Raw genomic sequence first — 21,439 nt, forward strand, 5'->3', positions numbered from 1 at the left:
CCACATTGGAAACAGGGAATGCTCTTTTCTACATTATTCTCAGTGTTTCTTGTTCTCTTTATGATACAGAGTGACTGCTGTTCTCTGTATAGTATACAGGGTCTGCTGCTCTCTTGATTAAACACAGGGACTGCTGTTCTCTATATTATGCACAGGCACAGGGACTGCTGTTCTCTACATGAGACACAGGGACTGAAATTCTCTACAATCTGCTCAAGGACTAGTGTTCACCAGATCATACACAGGGACTGTTGTTTTATATATTATACACAGGGATTGTTATTCTCTACTTTATACCCAGGGACGGCTATTCTCTATATTTTACACAGTGACTGCTGTTCTCTACCAGACACTCAGGGACTGATGTTCTCTATAATATACACAGGGACTGCTGTTTTCTACAATATTCTCAGTGTTTGCTGTTGTCCATATTATACACAGTGACTGCTGTTCTTCATATTGCACGGAGAGACTGCTGTTCCCTATCTGAGACACTGGGACTGCTGTTTCCGATCTGAGACACAGGGTCTGCTGTTCACTTTATTAAACTCTATATTATATGTAGGGACGGCTGTTCTCTGCATTGTACACAGGAGAAAGTGAGGACTGCAGATGCTGGAGATCAGAGCTGAAAAATGCGTTGCTGGAAAAATGCAGCAGGTCAGGCAGCATCCGAGGAGCACTAGAATCGATGTTTCGGGCATAAGCCCTTCTTCCTGAAGAAGGGTTTACGCCCGAAAAATCGATTCTCCTGCTCCTCTGATGCTGCCTAACCTGCTGCGCTTTTCCAGCAACACAATTTCAGCACTGCACACTGCACTTTTGCCTACAATGTATGCAGGGCCGCTGTCCTCTACAGTTTACACAGGGACTACAGTTCTCTACCATAATCTCAGGGACAGCTGTTCTCTACATTATACACATCGACTGCTGTTCTCTACATGAGTCACAAGATCTGCTGTTCTCCACAATATACACAGGGACTACTGTTCTCCACATTATAAACAGGGACTGTTTTCTACATCATTCACAGGGTTTGCTGTTCTCTATATTATGCACAGGGACTGCTGATCGCAAGATTAGACAAAGGGACTGCTGTTCACTGTGTTTTACACAGGGACTGCTGCTCTCTATGTTATATACACAGACTGCTGCTCTCTATATTACACGTAGGGATACTTGTTATCTATATTATACACACAGACTCATGTCCTCTATATTGTGCACAGGGACAGCTGTTTTCTATAATATAAACAGGAACAGGTGTTCTCTTTATTTTGCACAGGAACGGCTGTTCTCTTCATTAAACACAGGGATTCATGTTCTATACATTATACACAGCGACATGCTGTTCTCTCTATTATACACAGGGATTGCTGTTCTCTTTATTAAACACAGGGATTGCTGTTCTCTATATTATATGTAGAGACAGCTGTTCTCTGCACTGTACATAGGGACTACTCTTCCCTACAATGTACTCAGTACTGCTATCCTCTACATTTTACGCAGGCACTACTGTTCTCTACTATATACTCAGGGACAGCTGTTCTCTATGATATGCACTGGAACTGCTGTTCTCTCCATGTGACACAGGATCTGCTGTTCTCTACAGTATACACAGGGACTATTTTTCTCCACATTAGAAACAGGGACTGCTGTTTTCCAAAATGTAAGCAGGGCCACAGAGTTTTATATTTCATACAGGGACTGCTATTCTCTATATTATATGTAGGGGCTGCTGTTGTCTACAATATACGCAGGAACACATCTAGATTTTACACAGGGTCTGCTGTTGTCTACGTGACACTCAGGGGCAGCTGTTCTCTATGATATGCACTGGGTCTGCTGTTCTCTGCATGAGACACAGGATCTGCTGTTGTCTACAATATAAACAGGGACTACTGTTCTCCACATTAGAAACAGGGACTGCTGTTTTCTACAATATTCTGAGGGTTTGCTGTTCTCCATATACACAGTGACTGGTGTTCTCTGTATTACACACAAGTACTGCTGTTCCCCTTTTGAGACACAGAGACTGCTATTCTCTATATTTTTCACAGGGTCTGCTGCTTTCTTTATACACAGCAACTGCTGTTCTCTATATTATACATAGGGATTGATGGTCTTTCTTCAATACAGGGTATGTTGTTCTCGATATTATACACAGGGATTGCTGTTCTCTATATTGTACACAGGGGCTGCTGTTCTCTCTTATACACGGGCACTATTGTTCAGTATACATAGAACATAGAACAATACAGCGCAGTACAGGCCCTTTGGCCCTCAATGTTGCGCCAATCCAAGCCCACCTAACCTACACTAGCCCACGATCCTCCATATGCCTATCCAATGCCCGTTTAAATGCCCATAAAGAGGCAGAGTCCACCACTGCTACTGGCAGGGCATTCCATGAACTCACGACTCGCTGAGTAAAGAATCTACCCCTAACATCTGTCCTATACCTACCACCCCTTAATTTAAAGATATGCCCCCTCGTAATAGCTGACTCCATACGTGGAAAAAGGTTCTCATGGTCAACCCTATCTAAACCCCTAATCATCTTGTACACCTCTATCAAGTCACCCCTAAACCTTCTTTTCTCCAATGAAAACAGCCCCAAGTGTCTCAGCCTTTCCTCATACGATCTTCCTACCATACCAGGCAACATCCTGGTAAACCTCCTCTGCACCCGTTCCAGTGCCTCCACATCCTTCCTATAGTATGGCGAGCAAAACTGCACACAATTCTCCAGATGCAGCTGCACCAGAGTCTTATATAACTGCAACATGACCTCAGGACTCCGGAACTCAATTCCTCTATCAATAAAAGCCAGTACACGATATGCACCGCACTATTTACCTGGGTGGCAACTTGCAGAGATCTGTGTACATGGACACCAAGATCCCTCTGCTCATCCACACTACCAAGTATCCGACCATTAGCCCAGTACCCCATCTTTTTGTTACTCATACCAAAGTGAATCACCTCACACTTACCCACATTGAACTCCATTTGCCACCTTTCTGCCCAGCACTGCAGCTTATCTATATCCTTCTGTAACCTGACACATCCTTCCTCACTGTCAACAACTCCACCGACTTTTGTATCATCCGCAAACTTGCTCACCCAACCTTCTAGCCCCTCCTCCAGGTCATTTATAAAAATGACAAACAGCAATGGTTCCAAAACAGATCCTTGCAGAACACCACTAGTAACTGCACTCCAAGATGAACTTTTACCATCAACTACGACCCTCTGTCTTCTTCCAGCCAGCCAATTCCTAATCCAGACCTCCAACGCACCCTCAATGCCATACCTCCGTAGTTTTTGAAGTAGCCTACCATGGGGAACCTTATCAAACGCCCTACTAAAATCCATATACCCCACATCTACCGCTTTACCCTCGTACACCTCTTTAGTCACCTTCTCAAAGAATTCAATAAGGTTTGTGAGGCATGACCTGCCCTTCACAAAACCATGCTGACTATCCTTGATCACATTATTCCTATCCAGCTGTTCATAAATTCTATCCCTCACAATTCTCTCTAAGACTTTGCCCACAACAGAAGTGAGACTCACCGGCCTATAGTTACTAGGGTTATCCCTACTCCCCTTCTTGAACAAGGGAACCACATTTGCTATCCTCTAGTCTTCTGTCACTATTCCTGTAGACAACAAGGACATAAAAATCAAGGCCAATGGCTCTGCAATCTCCTCCCTTGCTTCCCAGAGAATCCTAGGATAAATGCCATCAGGCCCAGGGGACTTATCTATTTTTACCCTTTCCAGAATATCCAACACCTCTTCCCTACATACCTCAAAGCCGTCCATTCTAATTAATTGTGACTCAGTATTCACATCGGCAACAATGTCCTGTTCCTGAGTGAATACTGACGAAAAGTATTCATTCAGTGTCTCCCCAATCTCTTCAGCCTCCACACGTTACTTCCCACTACTATCCTTGACTGGACCTATTCCTACCCTAGTCAGTCTTTTATTCCTGATATACCTATAGAAAGCCTTTGGGTTTTCCCTAATCCTACCAACTAAGGACCCCTCCTTGCTGCTCTTAGCTCTCTCTTCAGATCCTTCCTGGCTACCTTATAACTCTCAAAAATTGACACAGGGATTGCTGTTCTCCATATTATACACAGGTAAGGCTGTTCTCTATATTAAACACAGGGTCTCCTGCTCTCTATAATATACACATCGACAAGTGCTCTCTATATTATACACGGCGACTGTTGTTCTCTATATTATACACAGGGATTGATGTTCTTTCGTAAATACAGGGACTGCTGTTCTCTATCTTATATGGAGGGATGGCTGTTCTTTGCACTGTGCATAAGGACTGTTCTCCCCTACAATGTATGCAACCACTGTCCTCTACATTTTACATAGGGACTACTGTTCTCCACCATACACTTAGGGACAGCTGTTCTCTCCATGAGAGACAAGATCTGCTGTTCTCTACAATATACACAGGTACTACTGTTCTCCACATTAGAACAAGGGAGTGCTGTTTTCTACATTATTCGCAGGGTTTGCAGTTCTCTATATTATACACAGGGATAGCTGTTCACTATATGAGACACAGGGTCTGCTGCTCTCGTTATTAAACATAGGGACTGCTGTTTTCTATATTATACACTGGAACTGCTGTTCTCTATATGTGACACAGTATCTGCTGTTTTCTACAGTATACAGAGGGATTACTGTTCTCCAAATTAGAAACAGGGACTGCTGTTTTCCACAATGTACGCAGGACCGCAGTTTTTTACATTTTACACAGGGACTGTTGTTCTCTATATTACAAGCAGGGACTGCTGTTGTCTATAATGTATGCAGGACCACTGTTCATAGAACATAGAATGTAGAACATAAAACAATACAGCGCAGAACAGGCCCTTTGGCCCTCGATGTTGCGGTGACCTGTGGACTATTCTCAGCTCGTCCCCCTACACTATCCCAAAATCATCCATGAGCTTATCTAAGGATCGTTTAAATCTCCCTAATGTGGCTCAGTTGACTACCTTTGCAGGTCGTCTCTTTACAAGTGTAAAGAACTTGCCTCTGACATCAGTCTTAAATCTATTACCTCTCAATTTGTAGTAATGCCCTCACATACAAGCTGACTTCATCATCCTAGGAAAAAGTCTTTCACTGTCTACCCTATCTAACTCTCTGATCATCTTGTATGTCTCTATCAAATCCCCCCGAGTCTTCTTCTTTCCAATGAGAAAAGACTCAAGTCTCTCAGCTTTTCCTCATAAGACCTTCTCTCCAGACCAGGCAACATGCTGGTAAATCTCCTTTGCACCTTTTCCAATCCTTCCGCATCCTTTCTGTAATGGATGACCAGAACTGTACACAATATTCCAAGTGTTGTCACACCAACGTTTTGTACAGTTGCAGCATGACATTGCGGTTCCGGAACCCAATCCCTCTACCAATGAAACCTAACACACCATATGCCTTCTTAACTGCACTATCCACCTGGGTGGAGAAAGTGCGGACTGCAGATGCTGGAGATCAGAGCTAAAAATGTGTTGCTGGAAAAGTGCAGCAGGTCAGGCAGCATCCAAGGAGCAGGAGAATTGATGTTTTGGGCATGAGTCCTTCTTCAGGAAAGTGGGAGGATTGGAAAGAGAAGTTGTTCAGGGTGAGGACCAGTTCAGTCAGTCAAAGGAGGGTGTCAGTGGAAGGGTACTGGTTGGTACGGCGGGAAAGGAAGAAGCGGAGAGCTTTGAGTCCTTCATGATGGGGGATGGAGGTGTACAGGGACTGGATGTCCATGGTGAAGATAAGGCATTGGGGACTGGGGAAGCGAAAATCATGGAGGAGGTGGAGGGCATGGGTGGTGTCCCGAATATAGGTGGGGAGTTCTTGGACTAAGGGGGACAGGACCGTGTTGAGGTATGCACAGGTGAGTTCAGTGGGGCAGGAGCAGGCTGAGACAATGGGTCAGCCGGGGCAGTCAGATTTGTGGATTTTGGGCAGGAGGTTGAAACGGGCGGTGTGGGGTTGTGGGACTATGAGGTTGGAGGCAGTGGATGGGAGATCCCTGGGGTGATGAGGTTATGGATGGTCTGGGAGATGATGGTTTGGTGGTGGGAGGTGGGGTCATGGTCAAGGGGGCAGTAGGAGGAGGTGTCCGCGAGCTGGCGCTTAGCCTCAGCGGTGTAAAGGTCGGTGCACCAAACGATTACTGCGCCTCCCTTGTCTGCTGGTTTGATAGTGAGGTTGGGGTTGGAACGGAGGGAGTGGAGGGCTGCACGTTCCGAGGGTGAGAGGTTGGAGTGGCTGAGAGGGGTGGAGAGGTTGAGGCGGTTAATGTCGCAGCGGCAGTTGGCTATGAAGAGGCGGGTAAGAGGCCAGCACGGGGTGTCCAGGTGGATGGGGTGTGACTGAGGCGGGAGAAGGGGTCGTCAGAGGGTGAACGAGAATCCTGGTTGGAGAAGTAGGTGCGGAGGCGAAGGCGGCGGAAGACTTGTTCGATGTCATGCCGCATGTTGAACTCGTTAATCCGGGAGCGTAGGGGAATGAAGGTGAGGCCTCTGCTGAGGACTGATCTTTCATCTTCAGAGGGGGGTAGTTCTGGAGGGATGGTGAAAACACGGCAGGGCTGGGAGCTAGGAGCTGGTGTGGGGCTGGAGCTGGGAGTGGGGGCAGGGACGGAGATCGGTGTGGGGGCGGGGTTAGGTGTGGTGTCGGAGATCGGTGTGGGGGCGGGGTTAGGCGTGGGGGCGGAGACATGTGGCGGGGTGGTTGTGCAGGTTAGTGATGTCACTGGGGGCGGAAGTGGCTGCGGCGACGGCAACCCAGGGGGCGGAAGTGTCTGTGGCGACAACAGAGACAGTGTTATTCTCGATAACCATGGACCCTGCGAACCTGTCGGCAATGGTCTTCCTGGCGATCATGGAGGCGGTTGTCTGGGCGGCGATCACAGAGGCTGCGAGGTCGGTGGGGGCGGAAGTAACATCATGGTTCGTGGTGGCGGTTGCTGCAGCGGGCGCTGCAGCGGCTGAGTGGTTAATGGCGCCCGAGCGGTTCCGGAGGCCGATGGATGATTCTGGAACAGTTGAGGAACCCAGAGTGTGGGGGCAAGTACATGAAAGGTTTTGGTACTTACTGTCTTTAATTTCCGATATGGCTAGGAAGAAATGTTTGTTTAGTGTATGGATTCTTCGGTGGATGAAGAACAGTAGAGGTCCTTTGAGAGTGTTGTCCTGAGCTGGGGCAGGTCTAATTGCAGGGAATGTCGATAGCGGCACATGGCTGCAAGCGTGGAGCAAAGGATCCGGAGGGAGGTCTGTTGCTGGAGGCTTCGGATTTGTTGTAGGTACTGGTTGGGTCCAAACTTTGTTGGTCGGAACGTAGTCCGGAGTCCGTGCGGGGTCAGTCGGTTCCATAGGCAGGTGCTGAGGAAGGAGATGTGGCTGTGGTAGCGAGTCTGTTTGAGAACGTGGCTGAAGAGCTTCTGGGCAGAGAAGATGACCTGGGGTGTGCAGTGAGAGAGGGACTCACTGAAATCCTTGTAGAGGGAGGCAGAGAGCTTCTTCAAGGAAGGCATCCTTGCAAGAGGATTCGCAGTAGGTTAAAATCTTCGAGGAGAAAGTGAGGAGTGCAGATGATGGAGATCAGAGCTGAAAATGTGTTGCTGGAAAAGCACAGCAGGTCAGGCAGCATCCAAGGAGCAGGAGAATCGATGTTTCGGGCATGAGCCCTTCTTCAGGGCTATCCACCTGGGTGGCAACTTTCAGGGATCTATGCACATGAACACCAAGATCCCTCTGCACATCCACACTACCAAGAATCTTTCCATTGACTAAGTACTCTGCTATCCTGTTATTCTTCACTCACATTCAGCTGCATTGAACTCTATTTGCCACCTCTCAACCCAATTCTGCAATTTATCCAAGTCACCTTGCAACTCATAACATTCTTCCAAACTGTCCACTACTCCACCGACTTTAGTGTCGTCTGCAAATTTACTAATCCATCCACCTCTGCCTACGCCTAAGTCATTTATAAAAATGACAAACAGCAGTGATCCCAAAACAGATCCTTGTGAAACACCACTAGTAACTGGACTCGAGACTGATTATTTTCAATCAACCATCACCACCATCCAAACTGCTAAATCACCCTCAATTCCATGCCTCTGCATTTTCTCTATGAGCCTACCATGTGAACCTTATCAAAGGCTTTACTGATGTCCAAGTAAACCACGTCAACTTTATCCACATGCTTGGTCACCTTCTCAAAACCTCAGTGAAGTTTGTGAGACACAGCCTGCCCTTGACGAAACCAGGTTGACTATCTGAAATCAAATTGTTGCTTGCTAGATGATTATAAATCTTATCTCTTATAATCCTTTCCAAAACCTTTCCTACAACAGAAGTAAGGCTCACTGGTCTATAATTACCTGGGTCATCTCTGCTGCCCTTCTTGAACAAGGGCACAACATTTGCAATCCTCCAGTCCTCAGGTAGTAAACCAAAAACAATGATGACTCAAATATCAAAGCCATAGGCACTGCTATCTCCTCCCCAGATTGCCAGAGAATCCTTGGATAAATCCCATTTGGCCCAGGGAACTTGTCTAGTTTCACGCCTTCGAGAATTGATAACACCTGTGTGGAACTAACGTTAATCCTTTCTAGTCCAATATCTCATACCTCATTCTTCTCCTCTACAATATTGTCCTTTTCCTGAGTGAACATGTTCATTTAGCACCTCTCCAATCTCTGCAGGGTCCACATTCAACTTCCTACTTCTGTCTTTGACAGTAAGAACCTTACAGCACAGCACAGCACAGGCCATTGATGGAACTGCTCGGCAAATAAAACAAGTTAAAGACATAGAACATACAGCATTACAGCGCAGTACGAGCCCTGCATGGAACCGCTCGGCTAATTCCAGACATTAGTCCAATACAACTTAGAACATAACAGCACAGTAAGGCCCTTGATGGAACCACTCGGCTAATAAGGGAAGTTGGACTCATTGAACAGCATTACAGTGCAGTACAGGCCCGTTATGTCACCACTTGGAAAATACCAGACATTAGACAAATACAACATAGAACGTTACTGCACAATACAGGCCATTGATGGAACCGCTTGGCAAATAAAGCAAGTTAGAGACATAGAACAGAAAGCGTTACAGCGCAGTACAGGCCCTTTGTGGAACCACTTGACTAATACCAGACATTAGACCAATATAACAGAGAATTTAGCAGCACAGTACACACCCTTTATGGAACCACTCGGCTAATGAAGGAAGTTAGAGTCAAACAACAAACAGCATTACAGCGCAGTACAGGCCCTTTATGGAACCACTCGTCTAATACCGGATATTAGACCAATACAACATAGAATATAAAAGTATAGTTCAGGTCATTGATGGAACCACTCGGCCAATCCAGCAAGTTAGAGTCATAGAATATAAAGCATTACACGGCAGTTCAAGCCCTTTATGGAAGCATTTGGCTCATACCGGACATTAGGCAAATACAACTTAGAACATTACTGCACAGTTCAGGCCCTTGATGAAACTGCTCGGCTAATAAAGGAAGTTAGAGTCAAAGACCAAACAGCATTACAGCACAGGACAGGCCCTTGATGGAACCACTTCGCTCATTCCAGACATTAGGCAAATACAACAGAGAACATTACAACACAGTACATGCCCGATATGGAAGGACTGGTCTAATAAAGGAAGTCCGACCCATAGAACATACAGCATTATAGCGCAGTACAGGCCCTTTATGTAGCCACTCGATTTAGACCGGACATTACACCAATTCAACAAAGAACATTACAGCACAATACAGGCCCTATATGGAATGACTTGGCTAATAAAGCAAGTTAGACTCAGAGAAAACACAGCATTACAGCAAGGTACAGGCCCTTTATGGAACCACTCGTCTAATACCGGATGTTAGACCAATACACGATCGAACATAAAAGTGTAGTTCAGGTCATTGATGGAACCACTCGGCCAATAAAGCAAGTTAGAGTCATAGAACATAAAGCATTACTGGGCAGTACAAGCCCTTTATGGAACCACTCAGCTAATAAAGGAAGTTAGAGTCATAGAACATACAGCATTACAGCACAGTACAGGCTGTTTATGGAACCACTAAACTAATAAAGGAGGTTAGACTCGTAGAACATACAGCATTACAGCACAATACAGGCCCTTTGTGGAACCACTCGTCTAATACCGGACATTAGACCAATACAACAGAGAACATAAAAGCGTAGTTCAGGTCGTTGTTGGAACCACTCGGCAAATAAAGCAAGTTAGAGTCATAGAACAGAAAGCATTACTGGGCAGTACAAGCCCTTTATGGAACCATTTGGCTCTTACCGGACATTAGTCCAATACGAAATACAACATAACAGCTCAGAACAGGCCCTTGATGGAAATGCTCGGCTAATGAAGGAAGTTAGAGTCAAACAACAAACAGCATTACAGCGCAGTAGAGGACCTATATGTCACCACTTGGCTCATTCCAGACATATAGGCAAATACAACATAGAACATTACAGCACAGTACAGGCCCTATATGGAACAACTCGGCTAATAAAGGAAGTTAGACTCATAGAACATACTGCATTACAGCACAGTACAGGCCCTTTGTGTAACCACTAAGCTAATACCGGACAGCATACCAATTCAACAAAGAACATTACAGCACAGCACAGGCCCTTGATGGAACTGCGCAGCAAATAAAGCTAGTTAGAGACATAGAACATACAGCATTACAGCACAGTACATGCCCTTTATGGAACCACTCAGCTAATTCCCGACATTAGACAAATACAACATAGAACATAATAACGCGGTAGTGTGGGGGTTAAAAAAAAGAAAAAAATAAATAAACAGGAGATCCCTCTCCTTCACTGTTTTGATCACACAGCATAAAAAAAAAGAACATAACACAGTACAGGCCCTTGATGGAACTGCTCGGCTCATAAAGGAAGTTAGAGTCAAAGACCAAACAGCATTACAGCACAGTACAGGCTTTTAATGGAACCACTCAGCTAATATAGGAAGTTAGACTGGTAGAACGTACAGCATTACAGCGCACGACAGGCCCTTTATGGAACATAGAACATACAACATAGAACATAACAGCACAGTCCAGGGCCTTGATGGAACCACTTGGCTAATGTTAGCACGGATGAAATGATATCAGTCCGAGCCCAGAGTGCGGTTCAACAATCGGTAACGTTTATTGATACAGTCACACCGGCGGAAACCAACCGAGGTCCGAATCTCGGCTGTTCTGCTGTTCCCACACGCTGCTACACATTATATACCTTTCTTTGTCAGGATGTGAGGAATTTGAGTATGAATGGGATGATAGTTCCCAATCATCGCTGGAGTAGGTGCAAATGGTGGTTTTCCTGCTGTCCCAGGAGAGTTGCAGTGTACACACAATAGGGTGCTAATTGTATTATGTAAACGGGTCTGGGTACTATCTGCTTGTCTCTCTCTGTGAGGGCTGGAGGCTAGCACCCCCCTTTGTTCCCTTGGGGTGCTGGTGTGTATTAGTCTGTTCGTTCCTGTCTGGTGAATGCCTGTCCTTTGTGTCAGGATGGTTCTGTATTGATGAATAAGGGTGTGTTTCAGTCAGTCTCTCGATTTGATTAGGAGATGGGTCTCCATATTAATTAGCTCTGGAGTTTCGGTCTATGAGTTAGTGTCTGGCCTAGTGTGGATTTGATCTGTCCTCTGGCTCCCATCTCCCGGTCACGTGGGTGGACCAGCAGCTGCTGAGTTCTGTGGGTTTAAGCTGCGGCTGCCGTTTAAAACACAAAATGAATTCCTATAGTTTTACCGATGTAGGCATAGTCCCGTGGCAAATGCGGGGCTGCTCTGATGCCCCCTTGCACTAATAGAGGAAGTTAGGGTCAAAGACCAAACAGCATTACAGCGCAGTACAGGCCCTTTATGTCACCACTCGGCTAACAAAGGAAGTTAGACTGTAGAACATATTGCATTGCAGTGCAGTGCAGGCCCGTTATGTAACCACTCAACTAATACCGCACATTAGACCAATACAACATAGAACATAACAGCACTGAACAGGACCTCGATGGAACCACTCGGTTAATAAAGGAAGTTGGAGTCAAAGAACAAACACCATTACAGTGCAAACAGGCCCGTTATGTCACCACTCGGCTCATACCATACATTAGACACATACAACATAGAACATTACAGCACAGTACAGGCCCTTGATGGAACTGCTCGGCTAATACAGGAAGTTAGACCCGTAGAACTTACAGCATTACAGCGAAGTACAGGCCCTTTATGGAAGCACTCGACTAATACCAGTCATTAGACCAATACAACATAGAACATAGCAGCACAGTACACCCTATGTGGAACCACTCAGCTAATAAAGGAAGTTAGAGTCAAACAACAAACAGCATTACAGCACAGTACAGGCCCTTTATGTCACCACTTGACTAATACCGGACATTAGACGAACACAACATAGAACACAACAGCACAGTACAGGCCCTTGATGGAAACACACCACTAATAAAGGAAGTTAGAGTCAAAGAAAAAACAGCATTATAGCGCAGTACTGGCTCTTTATATCACCACTCGGCTCAAACCAGACATTAGACCAACACAACATATACATTACAGCACAGTACAGGGCCTTGATGGAACCACTCGGCTAATAAAGGAAGTTAGAGTCAAAGAACAAATAGCATTACAGCGCAGTACAGGCCCTTTATATCACCACTCAACTAAAATCGGACATTAGACAAATACAATATAGAAAATTACAGGACAGAATAGGCCCTATATAGAATGACTCGGCTCAGAAAGGAGGTTAGACTCATAGAATATACAGGTAAAAACAATGACTGCAGATGCTGCATGAAGGGCTTTTGCCCAAAACGTCGATTTCGAAGCTACTTGGATGCTGCCTGAACTGCTGTGCTCTTCCAGCACCACTAATCCAGAATCATAGAACATACAGCATTACAGCGCAGGACAGGAGCTTAACGTCACCACTCGCCTAATAATGGACATTAGACGAACACAACCTAGAACATAACAGCACAGTATAGGCCCTTGATGGAACGACTTGGCTAATAAAGTAAGTTAGAGGCATAGAAGGAGGTTAGACTTATAGAACATACAGCATTACAGCGCAGTACAGGCCCTTTATGTAATCACTCGACTAATACCGGACATTAGACCAAGACTACACAGAACATTACAGCACAGTGCAGGCCCGTGATGGAACCGCTTGGCAAACTGAGTATGTTAGCAACATGTAACATACAGCATTACAGCACAGTACATGCCCTTTGTGGAACTACTCGACGAATACCGGACTTTAGACCAAGACAACACAGAACATAACAACACAGTACAGGCCCTTGATGGAACCACTCGGCTAATAAAGGAAGTTAGACTCATAGAACATACTGCATTTAAGCACAGTACAGGGGCTTGATGGAACCACACAGCTCATAAAGGAAGTTAGACTTGGAGAACATATAGCATTTCAGCGCAGTACAGGCCCGTTATGGAACCACTCGACTAAAACCAGACATGAGACAAATACAACATAGAACATAACAGCACAATACAGGGCCTTGATGGAACCACTTGTCTCATTCCGGACATTAGACCAACACAACATAGAACATAACAGCACAGTACTGGCCCTTGATGGAACCCGCTCGGCTAATAAAGGAAGTTAGACTCATAGAATATACTGCATTACCGCACAGTACAGGCCCTTAATGTCACCACTCAACTAATACCGGACATTAGACGAACACAACATAGAACACAGCAGAAACATAGAACATACAACCTTACAGCACAGCACAGGCCCTTTATGGAATGACTCGGCTCATAAAGGAAGTTAGACTCGGAGACCATACAGCATTACAGCGCAGTACAGGCCCGTAATGGAACCGCTCGGCTAATACCGGACATTAGTTCAATACAACATAGAACATAACAGCTCTGTACAAGCCCTTGATGGAACCACTCGGCACATAAAGTATGTTAGTGATATAGAGCATGCAGCATGACAGCGTAGTACATGCCCTTTATGTAACCACTCGACGAATACCGGACGGTAGACCAAAACAACACAGAACATAACAACACAGTACAGGTCCTTTATGGAACCACTCGGTTAATAAATGAAGTTAGATGCATAGAACATACAGCATTACAGCACAGTACAGGCTCTTGATGGAACCACTCAGTTAATAAATGAAGTTAGATGCATAGAACATACAGCATTACAGCACAGTACAGGCTCTTGATGGAATGACTCGGCTACAAAAGGAAGTTAGAGACAGAACATACAGCATTACAGCGCAGTACAGGACCTTTATGGAACCATTCGGCTAATTACGGACATTAGTGCAATACAACATAGAACATAACAGCTCAGTACAGGCCCTTGATGGAACCATTCAGCTAATAAAGGAAATTAGTGTCACAGAACATACAGCATTATGGCATAGTACACGCCCTTTGTGGAACTACTCGGCTAATACCCCGGACATTAGACGAACAGAACATAGAAGATAACAGCATAGTACAGGCCCTTGATGGAACCACTCGGCAAATAAAGCAAGTTAGACTCATAGACCATACAGCATTACAGCGCAGTACAGGGCCTTTATGTAACCACTCGGCTAATACCGGACATTAGACCATTACAACACAGAACATTACAGCATAGGCCCTATGTGGAACGACTCAGATAATAAAGGAAGTTAGACTCACAGAACATACAGCATTACAGCGCAGTATTGGCCCTTTATGGAACCACATGGCTAATAAGTGAAGTTAGACAAATACAATATGGAACATTACAGCACAGTACATGCCCTATATGGAGCGACTCAGCTAATGATGGAAGTTAACTTAGAGAACATACAGCATTACTGCGCAGTACAGGCCCTTTCTGTCACCTGAATTCGGGCTTATGCCCGAAACGTCGATTCTCCTGCTGCTTTGATGCTGCCTGACCTGCTGTGCTTTTCCAGCAACACATTTTTCAGCTTGGAGAACATACAGCATTACAACGCAATACAGACCCGTTATGGAACCACTCGTCTAATACCGGATATTAGACCAATACAACATAGAACATAACAGCACAGTACAGGCCCTTGATGGAATGACTCGGCTTATACAGGAAGTTAGACTCATAGAACATACAGCATTGCAGTGCAGTACAGGCCCTTTATGTAACCACTCGACTGATACCGGACATTGGTGCAATACAACATAGAACATAACAGCACAGTCTAGGCCCTATGTGGGCCTTTGATGGAACCGCTCGAGTTAGACTCATAGAAAATACAGCATTACAGCACAGTAGATACCCTTTATGGAACCACTTGGCTAATACAGGAAGTTAGAGTCAAAGAACAAACAGCATTACAGCACAGTACCGGCCCTTTACATCACCACTTGCTACAATCGGACATTTGACACATACAACATAGAACATAACAGCACAGTATAGGCCCTATATAGAATGACTCGGCTAATAAAGGACGTTAGACTCGTAGAACATACAGCATTACAGCGCAGTACAGGCCCTTTATGGAACCGCTTTACTAATACCGGACATTAGACGAACACAATATAGAACATAATAGCACAGGACAAGCCCTTGATGGAACCACTCAGCTAATACAGAAAGTTAGAGTCAAAGAACAAACAGCATCATAGCGCAGTACAGGGCCTTTGTGTAACCACTCGACTAATACCGGATATTAGACCATTACAACACAGAACATTACAGCACAGGATAGGCCCTATGTGGGACGACTCGGCTAATAAAGGAAGTTAGAGTCAAAGAACAAACAGCATTACAGCACAGGATAGGCCCTTTATGTCACCACTTGTCTCATTCCGGACATTAGACCAACATAACATAGAACATAACAGCACAGCACAGGCCCTTTATGGAACCACTCGGCAAATAAAGGAATTTAGACTCGTAGAACATACAGCATTACAGCGCAGTACAGGCCCTTTATGGAACCACTTTACTAATATCGGACATTAGACGAACACAATATAGAACGTAACAGCACAGTACAGGCCCTTGATGGAAACACTAGACTAATACAGAAAGTTAAACTCATAGAACATACAGCATTACAGCACAGGACAGGCCCTTTATGTCACCACATGCCTAATAAATGAAGTTAGACAAAAACAATATGGAACATTATAGCACAGTACATGCCCTTGATGGAACTGCTCGACCAATAAAGGAAGTTAGACTCATAGAACTCACAGCATTAAAGCACAGTACAGGCCCTTTATGGAACCACTCGGCTCTTACAGGACATTTGACAAATACAACAGAGAACATTACAGCACAGTACAGGTGCTTTATGGAACTGCTCGGCTAATAAAGAATGTTGGACTCATAGAACATACAGCATTACAGCACAGTACTGGCCCTTTGTGTAACCACTTGGCACTACCCGGATATTAGACCAATACAACATAGAACATTACAGCACAGTACAGGTTCTATATGGAACTGCTTGGCTATTACTGGACATTAGACCAACACAAGATAGAACATTACAGCACAGTACAGGCCCTTTATGGAACCACTCGGTTAATACCGGACATTAAACCAACACAAGGAAGAACATTACAGCACAGTACAGGCCCTTGATGGAACTGCTCAGCAAATACAGGTAGTTAGAATCATAGAACAAACAGCATTACAGCACAGTACAGGTGCTTTATGGAACCGCTCGGCTAATACCGGACATTAGACCAATACAAGATAGAACATTACTGCACAGTACAGGCCCTTGATGGAACCACTCGGAAAATAAAGGAAGTTAGACTCATAGAACAAACAGCATAACAGCACAGTACAGGCCCTTGATGGAACCACTGTACCCATTGTGGAGCTGCTCGGCTAATAAAAGTAGTTAGACGCATAAACATAGAATATGGCAGTGCAGTACTATTTGTTTGTCTAATAAAGAAAGTTACACACATAGAACATTAATAACATGATAATAAAGGAAATTAGACACATAGGACATTAGGATACAGGTCGTTTATGGAATCGCTTAGATAAAAAAGGAAGTTAGACTCACAGAACGTAGAGCATTACAGTGCAGTACAGGCCCTTTATAGTACGGCTCGGCTACTAAAGGAACTTAGACTCATAGAACATAGAACATTTCAGCGCAACACAGGCCCATTTTGGAACTGCTCAGCTAATAAAGGAAGTTAGACCCGTACAACATACATCATTACAGCACAGTACAGGCCCTTTAGGGAACTGCTTGGCTCATAAATGAAGTTGGACTAATAGCACATCACAGTGCAGTATAGGCCCTATATGGAACCACTTGGCCAATAGAGGATGTTAGACCCAGAGAACATAGAGCATTACAGAACCACTCGGCTCATAAAGGAAGTTAGATTCGTAGAACGTAGGATATGACAGCCCAGTAGAGGCCCTTCATCGAAACGCTCAGCTAATAAAGGAAGTTAGACTAATACAACATAGGTGAAAATGTGTTGCTGGAAAAGCGCAACAGGTCAGGCAGCATCCAAGGAACAGGAGAATCATTGTTTTGGGCATGAGGTAAAAACAATGACTGCAGATGCTGAAAACCAAATACTGGATTAGTGGGGCTGGAAGAGCACAGCAGTTCAGGCAGCATCCAATGAGCAGCGAAATCGACATTTCGGGCAAAAGCCTTTCACAGGAATAAAGGCAGTGAGCCTGAAGCGTGGAGAGATAAGCTAGAGGAGGGTGGGGGGGGGTGGGGGGTGGGGAGAGAGTAGCATAGAGTACAATGGGTGAGTGGGGGAGGGGACGAAGGTGATAGGTCAAGGAGGAGAGGGTGGAGTGGATAGGTGGAAAATGAGTTAGGCAGGTCGGACAAGTCCGGACAAGTCAAGGAGACAGTGCTGAGCTGGAAGTTTGAAACTAGGATGAGGTGGGGGAAGGGGAAATGAGGAAGCTGTTGAAGTCCACATTGATGCCCTGGGGTTGAAGTGTTCCGAGGCAGAAGATGGGACGTTCTTCCTCCAGGCGTCTGGTGGTGAGGGAGCGGCGGTGAAGGAGGCCCAGGACCTTCATGTCCTCAGCAGAGTAGGAGGGGGAGTCGAAATGTTGGGCCACGGGTCGGTTTGATTGATTGGTGCGGGTGTCATGAGCCCTTCTTCAGGAATGCAGGGGAAATCGACATTTCAGGCATGAGCCCTTCTTCAGGAAACTTCGGGCTCATGCCTGAAACGTCGATTCTCCTGCTCCTTGGATGCTGCCTGACCTGCTGCGCTTTTCCAGCAAAACATTTTCAGCTCTGATCTCCAGCATCTGCAGTCCTCACTTTCTCCAAATACAACATAGGACATTATAATGCAGCACAGCCCCTTTAAGGAACCACTCGGCTCAAAAAGGAAGTCAGACTCATAGAACATGGAACACTACAGCGCAGTACAGACTCTTTATAGAACCACTCGGCTAATAAAGGAAGATAGACTGATACAACATGGAACATTACAGCGCAGTACATGCCCTTTATGGAACTGCTTAGCTAATGAAGGAAGTTAGACGAATACAACATAGAACACTATCGTGCAGTACAGGCCCTTTATGGAATTGCTCAGATAATACAGGAAGTTAGACTCAGAAAACATAGAACATCACAGCTCAGCACAGCCGTTTATGCAATCTTTATAGAACTGCTCTGCTAATAAAGGGTGTTAGACTAATACAACATAGAACATTACAGCTCAGTACACGCCCTTTATGGAACTTCTCGGCGAAAAGAAGATGTTAGACTCAGAGACCATAGAACATTTCAGCACAGTACAGGTCCTTTATGGAATAGCCTGGTTAATAAAGGGAGTTAGACTCATACAACATAGAATGTGGCAGTGCAATAGAGGCCCTTTATGGAACCACTTGGCTAATAAAAGAAGTTAGAACATTACAGCGCAGTAAAGGCCTTTCTTTATCTGTACTGTCCGGTCAGTGTGTTATTTATCGGTACTCTCTGTTTCGTGTGCTGTTTCTTTATTTGTACTCTCTGTTTAGTGTGTTGTTTCTGCATCTTTACACTCAGTCCATTTTGGTCATTTCTCTATCCGGAACGCTCTGTTCAGTGTGCTGTTTCTCTGTCTGTACTGTCCGATCAATGAGTTATTTCTCTATTTCTACTCTCATTTCAGTGTCTTGTTTATTCAAATGCACTCTCAGTTTCAGTATCAGGACACTCAGTCCATTTTGTTATTTCTCTACCTGTACTCTCTATTCAGTGTGCTGTTTCTCTATCTGTACTCTCAGTTCATTGTGTTGTTTCTCTATCTGTACTCTCAGTTCAGTGTGCTGTTTCTCTATCTGTACTCTCTGTTCATTGTGCTGTTTCTCTATCTGTACTCTCAGTTCAGTGTGTTGTTTCTCTATCTGTACTCTCAGTTCAGTGTGCTGTTTCTCTATCTGTACTCTCTGTTCAGTGTGCTGTTTCTCTATCTGTACTCTCAGTTCAGTGTGCTGTTTCTCTATCTGTACTCTCAGTTCAGTGTGCTGTTTCTCTATCTGTACTCTCAGTTCAGTGTGCTGTTTCTCTATCTGTACTCTCAGTTCAGTGTGTTCTTTCTTTATCTGTACTCTCAGTTCAGTGTGCTGTTTCTCTATCTGTATTCTCAGTTCAGTGTGCTGTTTCTCTATCTGTACTCTCAGTTCAGTGTGCTGTTTCTCTATCTGTACTCTCAGTTCATTGTGCTGTTTCTCTATCTGTACTCTCAGTTCAGTGTGTTCTTTCTTTATCTGTACTCTCAGTTCAGTGTGCTGTTTCTCTATCTGTACTCTCAGTTCAGTGTGTTCTTTCTTTATCTGTACTCTCAGTTCAGTGTGCTGTTTCTCTATCTGTACTCTCAGTTCAGTGTGTTGTTTCTCTATCTGTATTCTCAGTTCAGTATGCTGTTTCTCTATCTGTACTCTCAGTTCAGTGTGTTCTTTCTTTATCTGTACTCTCAGTTCAGTGTGCTGTTTCTCTATCTGTACTCTCTGTTCATTGTGCTGTTTCTCTATCTGTACTCTCAGTTCAGTGTGCTGTTTCTCTATCTGTACTCTCAGTTCAGTGTGCTGTTTCTCTATCTGTACTCTCAGTTCAGTGTGCTGTTTCTCTATCTGTATTCTCAGTTCAGTGTGCTGTTTCTCTATCTGTACTCTCAGTTCAGTGTGTTCTTTCTTTATCTGTACTCTCAGTTCAGTGTGCTGTTTCTCTATCTGTATTCTCAGTTCAGTGTGCTGTTTCTCTATCTGTACTCTCTGTTCAGTGTGCTGTTTCTCTATCTGTACTCTCAGTTCAGTGTGCTGTTTCTCTATCTGTACTCTCAGTTCAGTGTGTTGTTTCTCTGTCTGTACTCTCAGTTCAGTGTGTTGTTTCTCTGTCTGTACTCTCAGTTCAGTGTGTTGTTTCTCTATCTGTACTCTCAGTTCAGTGTGTTGTTTCTCTGTCTGTACTCTGAGTTCAGTGTGTTGTTTCTCTATCTGTACTCTCAGTTCAGTGTGTTGTTTCTCTGTCTGTACTCTCTGTTCAGTGTGCTGTTTCTCTATCTGTACTCTCTGTTCAGTGTGCTGTTTCTCTATCTGTACTCTCAGTTCAGTGTGTTGTTTCTCTGTCTGTACTCTCAGTTCAGTGAGCTGTTTCTCTATCTGTACTCTCAGTTCAGTGTGTTCTTTCTTTATCTGTACTCTCAGTTCAGTGTGTTCTTTCTTTATCTGTACTCTCAGTTCAGTGTGCTGTTTCTCTATCTGTACTCTCAGTTCAGTGTGCTGTTTCTCTATCTGTACTCTCAGTTCAGTGTGCTGTTTCTCTATCTGTACTCTCAGTTCAGTGTGTTGTTTCTCTATCTGTACTCTCAGTTCAGTGTGTTCTTTCTTTATCTGTCCTCTCAGTTCAGTGTGCTGTTTCTCTATCTGTACTCTCAGTTCAGTGTGCTGTTTCTCTATCTGTACTCTCAGTTCAGTGTGTTCTTTCTTTATCTGTACTCTCAGTTCAGTGTGTTCTTTCTCTATCTGTACTCTCAGTTCAGTGTGCTGTTTCTCTATCTGTACTCTCAGTTCAGTGTGCTGTTTCTTTATCTGTACTCTCAGTTCAGTGTGTTCTTTCTTTATCTGTACTCTCAGTTCAGTGTGTTGTTTCTCTATCTGTACTCTCAGTTCAGTGTGTTGTTTCTCTATCTGTACTCTCAATTCAGTGTGTTCTTTCTTTATCTGTACTCTCAGTTCAGTGTGCTGTTTCTCTATCTGTACTCTCAGTTCATTGTGTTGTTTCTCTATCTGTACTCTCAGTTCAGTGTGTTGTTTCTCTATGTGTACTCTCAGTTCAGTGTGTTGTTTCTCTATCTGTACTCTC

Source organism: Chiloscyllium punctatum, chromosome 18, assembly GCF_047496795.1.
Source record: "Chiloscyllium punctatum isolate Juve2018m chromosome 18, sChiPun1.3, whole genome shotgun sequence".
Classification (NCBI taxonomy): Eukaryota; Metazoa; Chordata; class Chondrichthyes; order Orectolobiformes; family Hemiscylliidae; genus Chiloscyllium; species Chiloscyllium punctatum.